Source organism: Ovis aries, chromosome 6, assembly GCF_016772045.2.
Source record: "Ovis aries strain OAR_USU_Benz2616 breed Rambouillet chromosome 6, ARS-UI_Ramb_v3.0, whole genome shotgun sequence".
Classification (NCBI taxonomy): Eukaryota; Metazoa; Chordata; class Mammalia; order Artiodactyla; family Bovidae; genus Ovis; species Ovis aries.
Window position 1 is genome coordinate 41,598,653 of NC_056059.1, and position 14,369 is coordinate 41,613,021.

The 14,369-nt window shown below is 38.9% G+C and overlaps 1 protein-coding gene across 1 annotated transcript in view; it reads right to left on the reverse strand.

Moving 5' to 3' along the window:
- The window catches only part of KCNIP4 (potassium voltage-gated channel interacting protein 4), a 1,312,996-nt gene that overhangs the window by 735,307 nt on the left and 563,320 nt on the right, over positions 1–14,369 (reverse strand). The window lies entirely within an intron of this gene.

Sequence of the window (14,369 nt, forward strand, 5' to 3'; positions counted from 1 at the left end):
AACACTGTCACTTTTCTATAATATCACTGAGAATGGGAATTATTCTTGCTAATGGAGAATGGATTTTTGTAAGGGCAGAGAAGGGCAGGGAAATAGGCACAGAGAAGGGGAGATGGAAAAGGAAAGTGCAAGAAATTTAAACTGATTTGGTAGCTGGTGTAGAAAACTCTAAACCAGGGCATGATGGAGAATACCTGGACAAACAAAAATGCTGTCTGAAGCAGCATAGAGGGTAAAAATCTTTGAAAGGTATGACTATAGATTACATTTCACATAAGCTACCTGATGCCAGTATAGTCAGTAGGACCAGGAAATGCCATTGTTTAGAGGTGAATAGAAGCAATTTAAAATGCAACTACTTCCACTTTGTACTGGTGAGATTAATCCATGTTTTGAGCTGCTGTTTTCACCTCTTCATTGTTTATCGGGTTTGAGTCTAATTGGCCTTGATTGGAATCATGGAAAGCCACTAATTAAAATGATTAACAATATCAATAATGGCAAAGGGGATAGAAAAGGAAGCCTCCTGTTTTTAATGGGCTGAACACTATTTCTTGCTGGCAGAATGAATAGAATTTAATTGAAGAGGGACAGTGGATAGCAAATTTCTAAAATGCCTGTTTTCATGTTGTAACAAAGGGCACATTTCCTAGAAGCTATACCACAATCACAAATATGGACAAGATTTTTCTTCTCCCCCACTAGTGAAATTAAAACCAATTTTTAACCTCAGATGTTTTCAGGCACATTATTATGGAGGATGTCTTCTTTCGAGTGCTGTGTTTAACACTGGAAAGATTTCAGCTTTGCCATTGACCTTTAAGTTATTCTAATCTGCTTCTATTTACAAACACAATTTCTGCAAATAGGCTTTGACCAGAACAGATTTTAGATGCAATAGTGGGATAAAATCTAGACTCAAGCAGAGAAGGGAAAGGCCTAGCTCTCAAGCATCTTTTTGCTCCTGGATGTTGACAATGCCCAGTGGCTTATTTCTAGAACATAAGTGAAATCATTTGGATAGTACATTTTCACCCTCTGCCTCAAAGGGGTAGTTTCATTGTTTCATTCCTGATACCCAGCTCCATTTCTTCCTTGGCATAGGTGAACTCAATGTCATGAAAATCGTATGTAGCTATATCTGGATTGTCTTGCTGGTTGGGAGGATGAGATTTACATAGAGCCTGAGAAATACCTGGCTCTTAATTTCCTTACTACCAGTATTTAATCCAGAAGGGACTCTGATGGCTCAGGAATACTTCATAAGAAATTACTTATATTTTGCTTGCATCTTTACATTTTGGGTGAGGGAAACACTTCTAATTGTGACTTAACTTTTAAAAAATTGTATTATTTATTTTTGGCTGTGCTGGGCCTTTGTTGCTCTGTGGGGGCTTCCTCTTGTGGTGAGTGGGGGCTACTTTCTAGCTGTGGTATGTTGGTTTCTCATTGTGGTGGTTTCTCTTGTGAAGAACAGGCTTTAGGGCACATGGGTTTCAGTAGCTGTGGTGCGTGGGCTCATGACTTATTTAACTTTTGATTCATTTATCTTTCCTTGATTTAATAATTATTCACACTTGTACAGAACACCACTTCCAAAATGCACTCACAAAACCACTACTAGTTCCTTCTTTATGTACTACACTCAGGGTTTACAAAAGAATCCCAAGAACTAAGCTCAGAGACATCTGCACTTTGAGGGCAAGTTATTGAACTGGTTGACGCCTCATTTCCATACCTGTAAGATGGGAATCCACATATTATGTACCTAGTGGGATTGCCATGAAGATTTAAAAACTAATCCTTATACAAGTGCTTGGAACAATTACCTAATAAATGTTTCCTGGTTTACTGTTCAGTGACTACTACTATTCTGTGAGTTCTTTCTGGGCAGCACAGCAGAGATCACACTTAAAGTGAAAGTGAAAGTTGTTCAGTCATGCCTGATTCTTTGCGACCCCATGGACTACAGTCCATGGGATGCTCCAGGCCAGAATACTGGAGTGGGTAGCCTTTCCCTTCTCCAGGGGATCTTCCCAACCCAGGGATTGACTCCAGGTCTCCTGCATTGCAGGTGGATTCTTTACCAGCTGAGCCATAAGGGAAGCCCAAGAATACTGGAATGGGTAGCTATCCCTTCTCCAGGGGATCTTTCAACCCAGGAATGGAACTGGGGTCTCCTGCACTGCAGGCGGATTCTTTACCAACTGAGCTATGAGGGAAGCCCAAGAATACTGGAGTGGGTAGCCTTTCCCTTCTCCAGGAGATCTTCCCAACCCAGGGATTGAATCCAGGTCTCCCGCATTGCAGGCGGATTCTTTACCAGCTGAGCCATAAGAGAAGCCCAAGAACACTGGAATGGGTAGCTATCCCTTCTCCGGGGGATCTTCCAACCCAGGAATGGAACTGGGGCCTCCTGCACTGCAGGCGGATTCTTTACCAGCTGAGCTACGAGGGAAGCCCGAGCACATTTTACTTACTGTTGAAACCTCAGGACATGGCAGAGTGCCTGGCACATAGCAGATGCTCAACAATAACTGTGACAAGTCACTTCTAAGACAAGTGACTGTGGCCTCCAACCCTTCGGGTGGAGTCAGTAGATGAAACAAGATTTCCGACTTAAGTGCACTGTTCTTCCTACCTCAGTCCCTTCATACATTACTTATTTTGTCTCATTCCCTGAACATACTAGTGTTAGGCAGTGGAGATGCTTAGTCATAACTTGCTGGACTGAATTTTCTCTTTTAGGTGTTGTGTTCTTGTATTTTAAAATCAAGCATAGGATAATGGGTGGTTTCACTATGTCTCACAATAGTTTCTCAGGCCTTTTTTTTTTCTTCTTCTTCTTCTATCTGTTTTCCCTTGGCACAATTGTTTTCAACAACAGACAAACATTTTAAAACACACTTTCTTCAAACAAAATCTTTTACAGAAACCAAATTAGACAACACAGTTCTGAAAGAGATCTCCAGGGAATTCGAAAGCAAGAATTCTGGAACCCTGGACTCACCAGGCAGTTGTTCCTCTTCCTAGTTTCTCTCTCCCTTCTCCTAAGCCCTGGAGGCAGTTTTGCTTAACCTTTAGGATTTCGTGGAGCACCACCTTAAATCTGCTTCCTGGGGCTCAATAATTGTGCATGCCTCGGCTCCCATTAACCTAGCTTCCTTCTGCTTGTTATAGAACTGTTTCCAGCTATAGGGCAAGTTGATGTATATATACATTAGGGCATTGTGGATCTTCCAAAATGGCTTAACTAAACTCTCAGCAATAGGGTTGCTAGCAAGACAGCAAAGTAATGTTAACTCCTTTGTAACGAAAAGGGCTGATAAAGCTTTCATCACTTTCAATCTTCTTTTAATTAAAGCTTCTGTGGCTAAAGTGATTAGTCAACACGAAGTCAATGGAACTTAAGCTTTTATGTCTTTTTATTTTACAAATGGCTCTGTGTGTGTGTGTGTGTATTTGTTTGGTTAGTGGTCTGAAGAAGAGCGCTGATTAAATTTTATGCTCTTGTTATTTTTGTTCACACTTGTTAACTCTGTTATCTGACAATAGGCTTCTAGAGTCTTTTTTATGATGATGAAACATTCTGCTCTCGGGCTGCTCTTAATAGACAGTGTTCCTTGCCAGGAATTTTCAAAGTGTTTGGTTTCACCTAAAAGCAAAGTTTTTCTATCTTAAACTTATTTGTTTAGCCCTCTTATTGAAGATGACGTGTCAAAAGCAGGTTACTTACACCTCAAAGCTCAAATAAGGCCCAAGGAAGGAGATATGATGAGGCCACTTTGGTGCTGGTGAAGGCAGTATTTCTTTTCTAGAGCAAAAGTTCTCTAAGTATTCCAAACGTACTTTTATGTAATATGCTGTTGTTTGGTAAGTGAGTGTAAAGTTAGCTTTATGTAATATGTGTAGAGACATGATTTTTTAAATTTAAATCAAGGCAGAATTTTTGTCATTTCTATAAAATGTTTAGCATTAAAAATGCATATAATAATAATTTTGGTGCTAAAGTATGACTCAGATATATTTTGGGGGGACTTTCTGTTTTCAAGAATGGCTAGTTGTAAATGTGAGTAAGCTGGTATATGCACAATTGAGTTACCAATATTGTATATGAAAAAAACTAGGGAATTTTTATAAAGGACCTAGATGGTTATATGAAAAAATGAGAAAGGTAGTTATAAACTATTAGTGAAACACCATAAGAAGATATTTAAACTAATGTGGACATGGAAATAATATAAATTCAAATTGAGGTTCATTTATGTAGGAATTTTATTAATTATAGATGTTTCACATGTTTATGCTAATTTTAAATATGCATTTGAGGTTATAACTTAGAGAATGTTGCTTTTTAAAACAAAAACATGGTTTCAGGAGAACTCCAGGGATACAGCCAAGTTATGTGAAATACTAGAAATGATCAAAAGAGAAAAAAGAAACTAAAAGAGAGAAGTCTGCACCCTGACCTGACCTAGACTTGCTGGTGGCTCTTGTATCTTGTAGGGGAGTAGCTACTATTTCAAGGCCATGTTCACACATATCCCTGGATATCTGCATTAATAAATCTATTCCTAAGTCCTAGAGGAATCTTGAACAAAATTAGGTATAGCAGACCAGTGAAACCCTGGGTTCAAAATTCTTTCATTTAACCCACTAACTGTCCCAGACATGGTTGGCTGACTAATTAAGGAATGCTTGTTCCCAAACTCACTTCCTTGCCTGCCTCTGCTAGAAAAACTGTGAAAATGACATCTTCCCAGACACCCTTGCATGTTGGGATGGTCATGTGACACAGTTCGAGACAATGGGATGTAATCTGCAGTCTGCTGGATTACTGGTAAACCTAGTGCTTTCTGATAAATGGGACTGACAAGCTCAGAGCTGACATATCCCTTCTTCCTTCTCCTTGCCTTGAGCTTGGATATTATGCCTGGACTTGAGGAATTTGTCTTGTGAGTATGAATAAAAGATATAAGAGATACCAAATCATGGCTCAACATGGTTGATCCACAAAACTACTTCCAAACTTCTTGGTGTGAGAGGAATTTAAGGTCTACTTGATTAAGGCAGCATTTGTTTGGTGTTTCATTAGAGAGGAAGTATGTATCTAATAGACTTGGTGACAGGGTATTCATTTCACAGTACATCCATTTCACTTTATAAGCAAGTATCTTGACTACTTCTAACTCTAACATGCTTCTCCTTAGAAAATCACAATCCACACTTCGACTTTTCAAACACTTAGGTTGGAAAATCCAGTGAACTTACTTATTTCTCTACTGAAATTACAGAGAAAAATGAAAGCATTAAATTCAGAACCCTAGCCAAGACAACTAGAGTAGAAGAAAATAAAGCTTCCAAATTCACTAATATTCAACATAATATTGTTGCAGTAGTGTTAACAGTACAAGCGGTAGAATTTCCTATATGGGTAATACATTTAGATCATAAATTTGAAATAGTAAAATAGGTATATTTATAAATACAACCTTTGCATGTGTTCATTATAATGAGAATAACCTTCTCTCGGGTAACCTACTGAATAGAAGTACAGATCAATAATCTTAATGCAGAAACCATTTCAGGAAATAACAGAAGCTACCAATTGTCAACTAATTGGGATATTGTTTTTCTAAGTGAATATATATATAAAATTCCAACTACTCAAATCACTGTAATCATTTTATTTGTCTTATTCTCTAGAGGAATTTTAAACAAAACCTGCAGTGATTGCTTTGTTATTTCAAATCTGCCCAGTAATTTTCTGGTGTATTAAAAGACATTCAGTGTTGACTCTGGTAGGGGAAAAAAATTCAGTGTCTGCCTGATGGAATTGCTCATTTTCAGTCAACATAATTATTCTGTATTAACACATCTGCAATTTAAACAATATCACACTTTCATTTTTTTTCTTTCTTGCTAATAATTAACTTGATGGAATCATACATCTCTATTTAACTTGACTAAATACCCAAATCATTTCTATATTGTGAAAATTATGCTGAGCCAAATGAGATGATTGGGTTTGAGCTAATAAGTATCTGTCACATAACTCAACTGCATGACCTCCTGAAACAAAGCAAAACAAATCAAAACAGAGAGTCTGATTCCTAGAATATATAGCAATTTATGTAATAGTAGAAATATTTTTTAAATCAAGGGATATAAAATATATTCCCTAAGGCCTCAAAAACTGTTTTAAAAATATGAAATTTCAGATCAGTCCCAAAGGCTGTCGAAATAATCTTCCGTGCTCATAGTTTTGACTGCATGTTTCCGTTTCTCAAACCTCCAGGGCTGCCTGTCACCTTCTGTATCAAATTTAAATTATTCTCAGTGCTTCAGGGGCTTCCATCTGCCCTTGTTTACAAGGCCTTTCTCAATTTCCCTTTCCCCATTGTCCATTCACTAGAGTTCATCTAATTCACAGGACTTTTCATACTGCAGTATAATTGATTGAAAGAATGATACACTGGGAATCAGAAAGCACAGAACTTGAGCAAATAAATTATATAACCCCCCTGAATCTCTTTTTTTTTAATCCCCACCTCAAACAAAAACAGATCAAGGGCTACTAACAAGTTGGTTTTCCCTTCTCTATCTTTCTGTTATGAGCATTCATCCTTCTATGATGACTTTCACATCTATCACACATTCCTCTTCATTTCAAATATTTTGTCAGATATACTGGAGACAAAGGATCTGAGGGAGAATGTAGGTGCAGAGGTCCTGGAAAAAGATATATTTTTTGAACATCTAATCTACTGAAAACTTTACTTCATTACTTCATATAAGAAGTACCTACAGATATCTACTGAGAAAAGTAAGATACTCAAAACAAGTTTTACTTTCCATCACTCATTAACTTATATTTTACTTTTGTGTATTATAATTCTACTTGCTCTCAGGTTTTCATCTTTACCCCCTCTCCCCACTTTTTTCTTTTCCATCATTGCAGGGATCAAGAAATTACTGTCAGTAATACTGTCTTCAACTCCAGGCCCTGCCAATGAGAGATTATAACTGACAAGTTAAAGGCAACTATGGACACCTTATTCTCCAGGGCTTACAGAGATTTCCCCAGGAGAGAAAAGTGATGCCTTTAATAATTCTCCCTTCCTAGCACTTGTGGTTCACGTCATCAGTGATACCAAAATCCCTGACTGATTTTATCCACTAAGGACTAACAGATCAGTTAAGCTTCAAGTAAAGAGCGAAGACTCCTTAGACTTAGTCTGTAGACCCTTAGTCTCCACCCTTTATTTTACAGTAGAATTGTTTATATTTGTTGTGTCCGGTTCCTCTCCTCCCATACTGTCTTGAGTTTATTCTCATCTAAAACTTCTCTTAGTAAACTCCATAATGACTGCTGCACCACTATACATAAGATGTGAATTTCAGTCCTTATCTTAATTGGCATACTGTATCAGCTGACCATGTCTTTTCCTTGTACAATTTTTCTTATCTTTCAGGATACAATTTACTATTTTTCCACTCAATACCTCTGAGTATTCTTCTTTGCTGGTTCTTTGTTATTTTCCTACCTCTGAATATTGGAGTGCCTCAGGGTTCAGTTCATCTCTCATTCTTTTTTTGTCTTTACTTATCCTCTTGATGACCTCATCCAGGCTTATAGCTTTAAACCCATCAATATCCTAAAAACTCCCAACTTCATCTCTATGCCCTGGACATCTAAGGATTTATATAAAACTCCTCTTAGATATCTAATAGGCACCTATAACTTTACAGGGCCACTATCAAATTCTCAAATTTTCCTCTAAATCACATTTCCATTTGATTTTTCCACTCTGATACCTGATAGCTGAATGGATTTGAATAAGTCACTTCTCATATCTGTGCTTCTGTTCAGCATCTATAAATCGAGCTTAAAAAATATTTCCCTTGCTTATTCATAGGAGTATTATAGGGATTAAATAAAAGCACATAACAATACTTTACAAATCTTAATTGCTTTCAATGTAAGTTATTTTTCATGAAGATGTTTTATTGTGATTCTACCACATGTGATCATTATTTTCAGTAATTTCAAAGTCATAAAGTCTGGAATTTGCAAAAGTGAGAATTCAGGGCATTAAACTTTGTATATTCTGCTTACAGATATGAGGACAAATGGGTGGGTTTAAACACAGAGCAAAAATGACATAAAATTGAATGTAATTGGCACGAGAAATATTCCATACATTGAAAAGAATGCTCTATTTTTGATCATGGAAATTCAATATCCTATTCACATGCAATAGGATAAATCCTTAGACCTGTAATAAGAGCTACTGGTTGTTTGTAATCTGAAGCTGGTTTTCATTCCATAGTTATTGCTGTTCCTGAGTAATGAGTAACAAGATCACTTTTCCATCTGGCATTCTGTAGCTGAAAATAGCAGTAGCATAAGGTGAAATGTCAGTGGTAACAAAGAGTGGTTTATGTCATTTGTAAAATATCACAGACCCAAACATCAGCGGTGGTATAAAATCTCATAAAATATCCTAATGCTAGTGAATCCAAGCCTGTGGCATAGAGAAAGAAATTAAACTCAGAAAAAAATGGTTTTGAGTCCTGGTTCCACTACAGAAAACATGTCGCTTAATCTCTTGATTCCTGATTTTATTTATAAAACAAAATGATAATCCCTATTTTGCAAGATTGTTTGACGAAACAAAAGCATGTGAATGCCCTTTAAATTGTACTAGGCACCCCACTCCAGTACTCCTGCCTGGAAAATCCCATGGACGGAGGAGCCTGGTGGGCTGCAGTCCATGGGGTCGCTAGGAGTTGGACATGACTGAGCGACTTCACTTTCACTTTTCACTTCCATGCATTGGAGAAGGAAATGGCAACCCACTCTAGTGTTCTTGCCAGGATAATCCCAGGGATGGGGGAGCCTGGTGGGCTGCCGTCTATGGGATCACACAGAGTTGGACACGACTGAAGTGACTTAGTAGCAGCAGAATACAGAAGTTAGTAGTTACCGCCATTTCTATTGTAGGGAAGATAACTCACGAGTAATTTTTTCCCCCACAATGACAAATGAAGGATCCCTTAATGAAGTCACATCGTGCAGTCACAAGGTGTGGTAACAGTAATCAAAATGATCGTAAGGTGGTCTTGGTAATTTTCACCAAAAGACATGTGAGAAAACGTGCAAACATCTTTACTAGTTACAGTGTGCTGAAATTTCAAGTCCATTTTCTGGTCCAAAGTCAAGAGAAGATTGAAGGAAAAGGAAACTATAAGAGAGCAATTCTTAGGGCATCTGAACAGTTCAGATGGTTGAGGACTGTCACTCGCTTAAAAGAAAATACGATTCCTTATAAAAACTAAGCTAACTGAAATAACAGTTTAATATGTTAACAGCTAAATAAAAAGAAAAAAAGTGTTTCTCCTTTTACTAACCTTCCAGAAAGCTGGCAGGGAGAATCTGCCTCCTGAACTACCACTGGGGATTTAGACATTGAGCAAATCTGTGATAACTGCACAGGTTGGGAAATAAACCAGAGAATTTCAAAATTTAACATTCTGAGAGAAGAAAGCAAAAAGCATAATTCTATGAATTAATGCCACTGCACTAGAAATACTGTGTTTTGTTTTGTTTTGTTTTGTTTTTCAATTCTCTAGTAAGCAGCTAAGAGTCCTTATTTAAGACCCAGCCTACATGGAAAGAGAGGAAGGAAGTCAGAAACTATTGAGAGAGGAGAATCCTGGAGAGTAGAGGGTAGAAATTTCTGGACTAGACCAAGTCTGTCTTATGTGAGCTGGCACTGCTCTGTTATTGGGGGTTTGGGCTCTGTCATCACACTATCTAGGTTCCCATCCTGGCTTCCGCATTTACCAACTACCTGGTCTTGGGCAATTTTATTTAACCTGAGTGAGGAAAACAGTAATAACATTTCCCTCATGGGGTGGTCTTAACAAATACTTAAAGCAATAAAGTATTCAAAACAGCACCTAGCACAAAATAAGAACATGATAAATATTAGTCACCATTACTGTAACTACTGCCCTGATGACAGATGCTGTAATTATCATTATCATTGTCCTCATTAGTACTGTCATTTGTCCTGCATGTGGAATTGTGTTTGCATGTGCAATTGTGCATGGGAAGAAAGCCACAGCTTCTGCTATCTTGCTGGGTAGGAAGAAGGAAACCATTTTGCAAGGCCTTTTAAAACCTGATTCCCTGTTGGCTCAGGCGGTAAAGAATCTGTCTTCAGTATTAGAGATCTGGGTTCAATCCCTGGGTCAGAAAGATCCCTTGGGGAAGGGAATGGCAACCCATCTGCTCCAGTATTCTTTCCTGGGAAATCCCATGGACAGAGGATCCTGGTGGGCTACAGTCCTTGGGGGTCGCAGAGTCAGACTTGACTGGGAGGTTAACACTTTAACTTTTAAAAATAGTACCATGAAAATTTTTAGTGTAAAGAGAGTCTGTATGCCTTAACAAAGAGAATATACACTTCCGTTGTTATTTGTGTGCTTTGCTTAGTCGCTCAGTCATGTCTGACCCTTTGTGATCCAATAGATTGTAACCCGCCAGGCTCCTCTGTCCATGTGGAATCTCCAGGCAAGAATACTGGAGTGGGTTGCCATGCCCTCCTCCATGGGATCTCCCCAACCCAGGGATTGAATTGTTATTTAATTAATACTAATAAACCTGTATCATTCTTGATATGTGCTTATTCAAGAAGAAAAACTATTTTCATAGATAAGACACTTGGGGCTACCCATATGTTAGGTCTCTTTTAACCATCAATACATTATTTTCCACTGCCTATGGCAGTCATTTTAGACTCAAAGAGTAGGTTCTTTTGTTTAGGAAACAGAAGCTCATTTTATAGTAATGTGTGAGTCAGCTGTCCTGATAGAACTTATAGGTTTGAGGGTGAGACAAGCAGTAGAAAGATTTACAACTACTCAGATGCCTTCCAATGCTGAGACTTTATATTTGTCCAGAAGAGGATAATGGTTTAAAATTCAGGGTAAAATGATTTTGACAGGAAAACATAAGCAATGATCCTGTACGAGTTCTTTATATGGAACTGTAGTCTTCATACCTAATAAACATAATCTCAGTTCTTCCAGCAATCCTAAATGATGGTTTTACTAATCTCATTTTATAGGTGAGGAAAATGAGATACAGTTTGATCAGCAGAACTGGAATTTCCATCCAGGTTTCTCAGACTGAAAAAGCTCACTTTCCACACTCTGAAACTTCCCTGCACCCTCATCCATTCCAGTCCTACCCTCACCCCTGCCCTTTGCTACAACAGTGCTATGAGGTAAGGTGTAGCATCCACAGGTCATAGGTAAGGGGCCTGAGGCAACACAGAATACATACATCAGACTGCATTTCCCCAGAAAGCATACGTCATTCAGCAGCAGCAGTTCACAGTAAATGAAGCCTTTTAGCTTTCGATTTTTAGGCTTTGAAGAATATCTTCCCTAAACTGCTAATTAAACACAGTTCCCATCTCCTTTCACCTTTGCAAACCTGTTTGCCACGGTACACAATGTATGTTATTGCTTAGCTGCTGCTGCTGTTTAGTTGCTAAGTCATGTCTGACTCTTTGCCACCCCATGGACTGTGGCCCACCAAGACCACCTGCCTTTGAAGCCAGGTCCCAGTCACTCACTTGCTGGTGAATGGGGGAACTTCTTCTTCTTTTTTTTTTTTTTTTGGAACTTCTTTTTTTTAGAGCCTTCATTTCTTCATCTAAAAATAAGGACCTCTAGGGGTTCGTTAGGAGGATTAACCTAGCTAAGCCACAGTAAAGCCCTAGAATAATACATGGGACATAATTAGCACTCAAATACATTAACTTTTGCTGTTATCATTATTCTTGGACCACTGCCTCAGAATCTTCTAGGCCAGGATGGCTCAAACCTTATGCTGTTTATTAACAGTAGGTCTAGTGGGGGTCCCTGGGACTGCAAGGAGATCCAACCAGTCCATCCTAAAGGAAATCAGTCCTGAATATTCATTGGAAGGTCTGATGCTGACGCGGAAACTCCAATACTTTGGCCACCTCTTGCGAAGAACTGACTCATTTGAAAAGACCCTGATGCTGGGAAAGATTGAAGGCAGGAGGAGAAAGGGACGACAGAGGACGAGATGGTTGGATGGCATCACTGACTCAACGGACATGAGTTTGAGTAAACTCTGAGAGTTGGTGATGGACAGGGAGACCTGGCGTGCTACAGTCCGTGGGGTCGCAGAGAGTCAGACACGACTGAGCGACTGAACTGAACTGAGTGTGAGGTCTGAGATTTCACTTTTCTCGGAGATTTCCAGGTAGTACCAGTGCTGCTGGGCCAGTTCATGCTTTGATTAGCAACGAACTAGTGTATGCTCAGTCATGTACAACTCTCTGCGACCCTATGGACTGTAGCCCAACAGGCTTCTCTCTCCATGGGATTTTCCAGGCAAAAATACTGGAATGGATTGCCATTTCCTACTCCAGGAGATCTTCCTGACCCAGGGATTGAAGCTGGGTCTCCTGCATTGGCTATTTACCACTGCCCTCCCCGCCGTGGGAAGCCCAGCAAGGAACTAGAGTACAGTTTCAGGGGCCCTGCCTCAGACTCGGGGGAGGAGGTCCAAGAGACTAAGTGTTTACCTTGCTCTCAAAGAGATTCTAAGGCACACTAAAACTTGAGAATGCCGTGAGCAAGGTTTCAGTTGGTTCTATTAACATTATTTGACAGTGCAATTCACTGGAGACACAGCCAGATTGAATTCCTGATTCATCATCATGACTTCAGGGTAAAATGCTTCTGATTCTAAGACACCCTCATCCCTTTCTGTAACAGAGGTAATGAGTCAATTTTCCAAACAGAATAAGTAGATAATCCTTCTCAGTTTACTAACATAATTCCCCAAATATTAAGGAGCATTAGAAAAGGCATCCTTTTTGCAAGCTCAACTGAGCAGTAGTTTTCTAGCACAAATATTTGGGGGAAATAAAGACTTCTGTTCAAGGTTGATAGCTTGAGTTAACAGTTTCTATTTTACATTGACATTCTCTTATTTTTCCTGTTCTTTCGAAATTTTTGCTTTTTCACGTAGCAGTTTCTTAAAAGACTCTTTTGGTTCAATACAAGGGTAGAAATTCAGGGGAGATTTGAACAAATCAGTCTTTAAATAGGGTAGTGACCTAGGCAGCTCATAGGGTGACCAAGCACCCCAGTTTACCCAGGATGGTTGCATTGTTAGCACTGAGAGTCTCCAGGTCTGAGGAATTCCCTCAGTTCCAGACAAACTATGACAGTTAGTCACAGCTAATGCAGTTAACGTGAATCTGATTCAATTTTTCCTATTCTTTGTCTTTCAACAAATTGGATTGGCTTGGGTCAGATGTGTCATTTTTGTAAATTCAAATAATTTAAAGAAGAAAGTTTGCTCGGTCTAGGGAAACTTGATATTTACTGCTCTAATTTTTAAGTCACTCTTGGGACATGTTTGAATCAGTTCCCAAGGGAGGGAGGTAAGCTCAGTAAGTTTCTTTGTGGATCAGCTAGTCTGATCCATCCATCAAACTCCATGTAGATTTGCTGCTCATTGATTACTCCTGTGTAGCCTTCATCATGTCCTGATAACCAGAGCAATCATTCCTTTACAGAGTTACATTTAGTTCCTTTCAGAGGGTGGATTACAGAGTATGATGCTATTCATGAATTTTCAGACTCCGAAAGAGCTCAAGATAGGCTATTGAAGAACTGCAACGGACATCTCTTCCTATGATACTCTTTGCTTATCCAGAAGATCCAGGCTATCCTGAGCATTCGCTACATCCTCCTCTGATGAAGCATTGCTAATGAGTCAAATTCTGAATCTGGTGATCTTTCTGTAGCCTTTGTACATTTCCTCTTCAGGCATGTGAAACACCATCATGTCTATTGTATCTGACATTTTTATTCTCCCTCTCTGTCCATGTTACTAAGGTTGCCTTATAAAATAAATCTTTCATTTAGTGAGATCCAGGTTTCTTCCTTTGTTTCCATCTTCACTTTCCACTGAATGAATCAGGTTTCAGCTTATGATCATTTTTTATGTGCTGCTGCTTCTGCTGGACCACCCCTAGCAGTCTGACAGAGCTCTGGGCTGTATTCCATGATCTCTTTTAATTCCTTGTTGGCAGTTTGCTGGCCCTTTCTCTACCTTCCTACCAGGTTTAATGCTTTTTAGCATGCCAGCTATGTTTTTTAGAATTTTTCCAAAATGAGACCAAAAAAAAAAAAAATCAAATCTCCAGCTCCCAATTTTCAGTGAGCAACTTTTTTCAGATAGTATTTTACCATCATTTACTATCTTAATTCTTCATCTTCTGAGCTTCTCCCTCCACAAAACAATT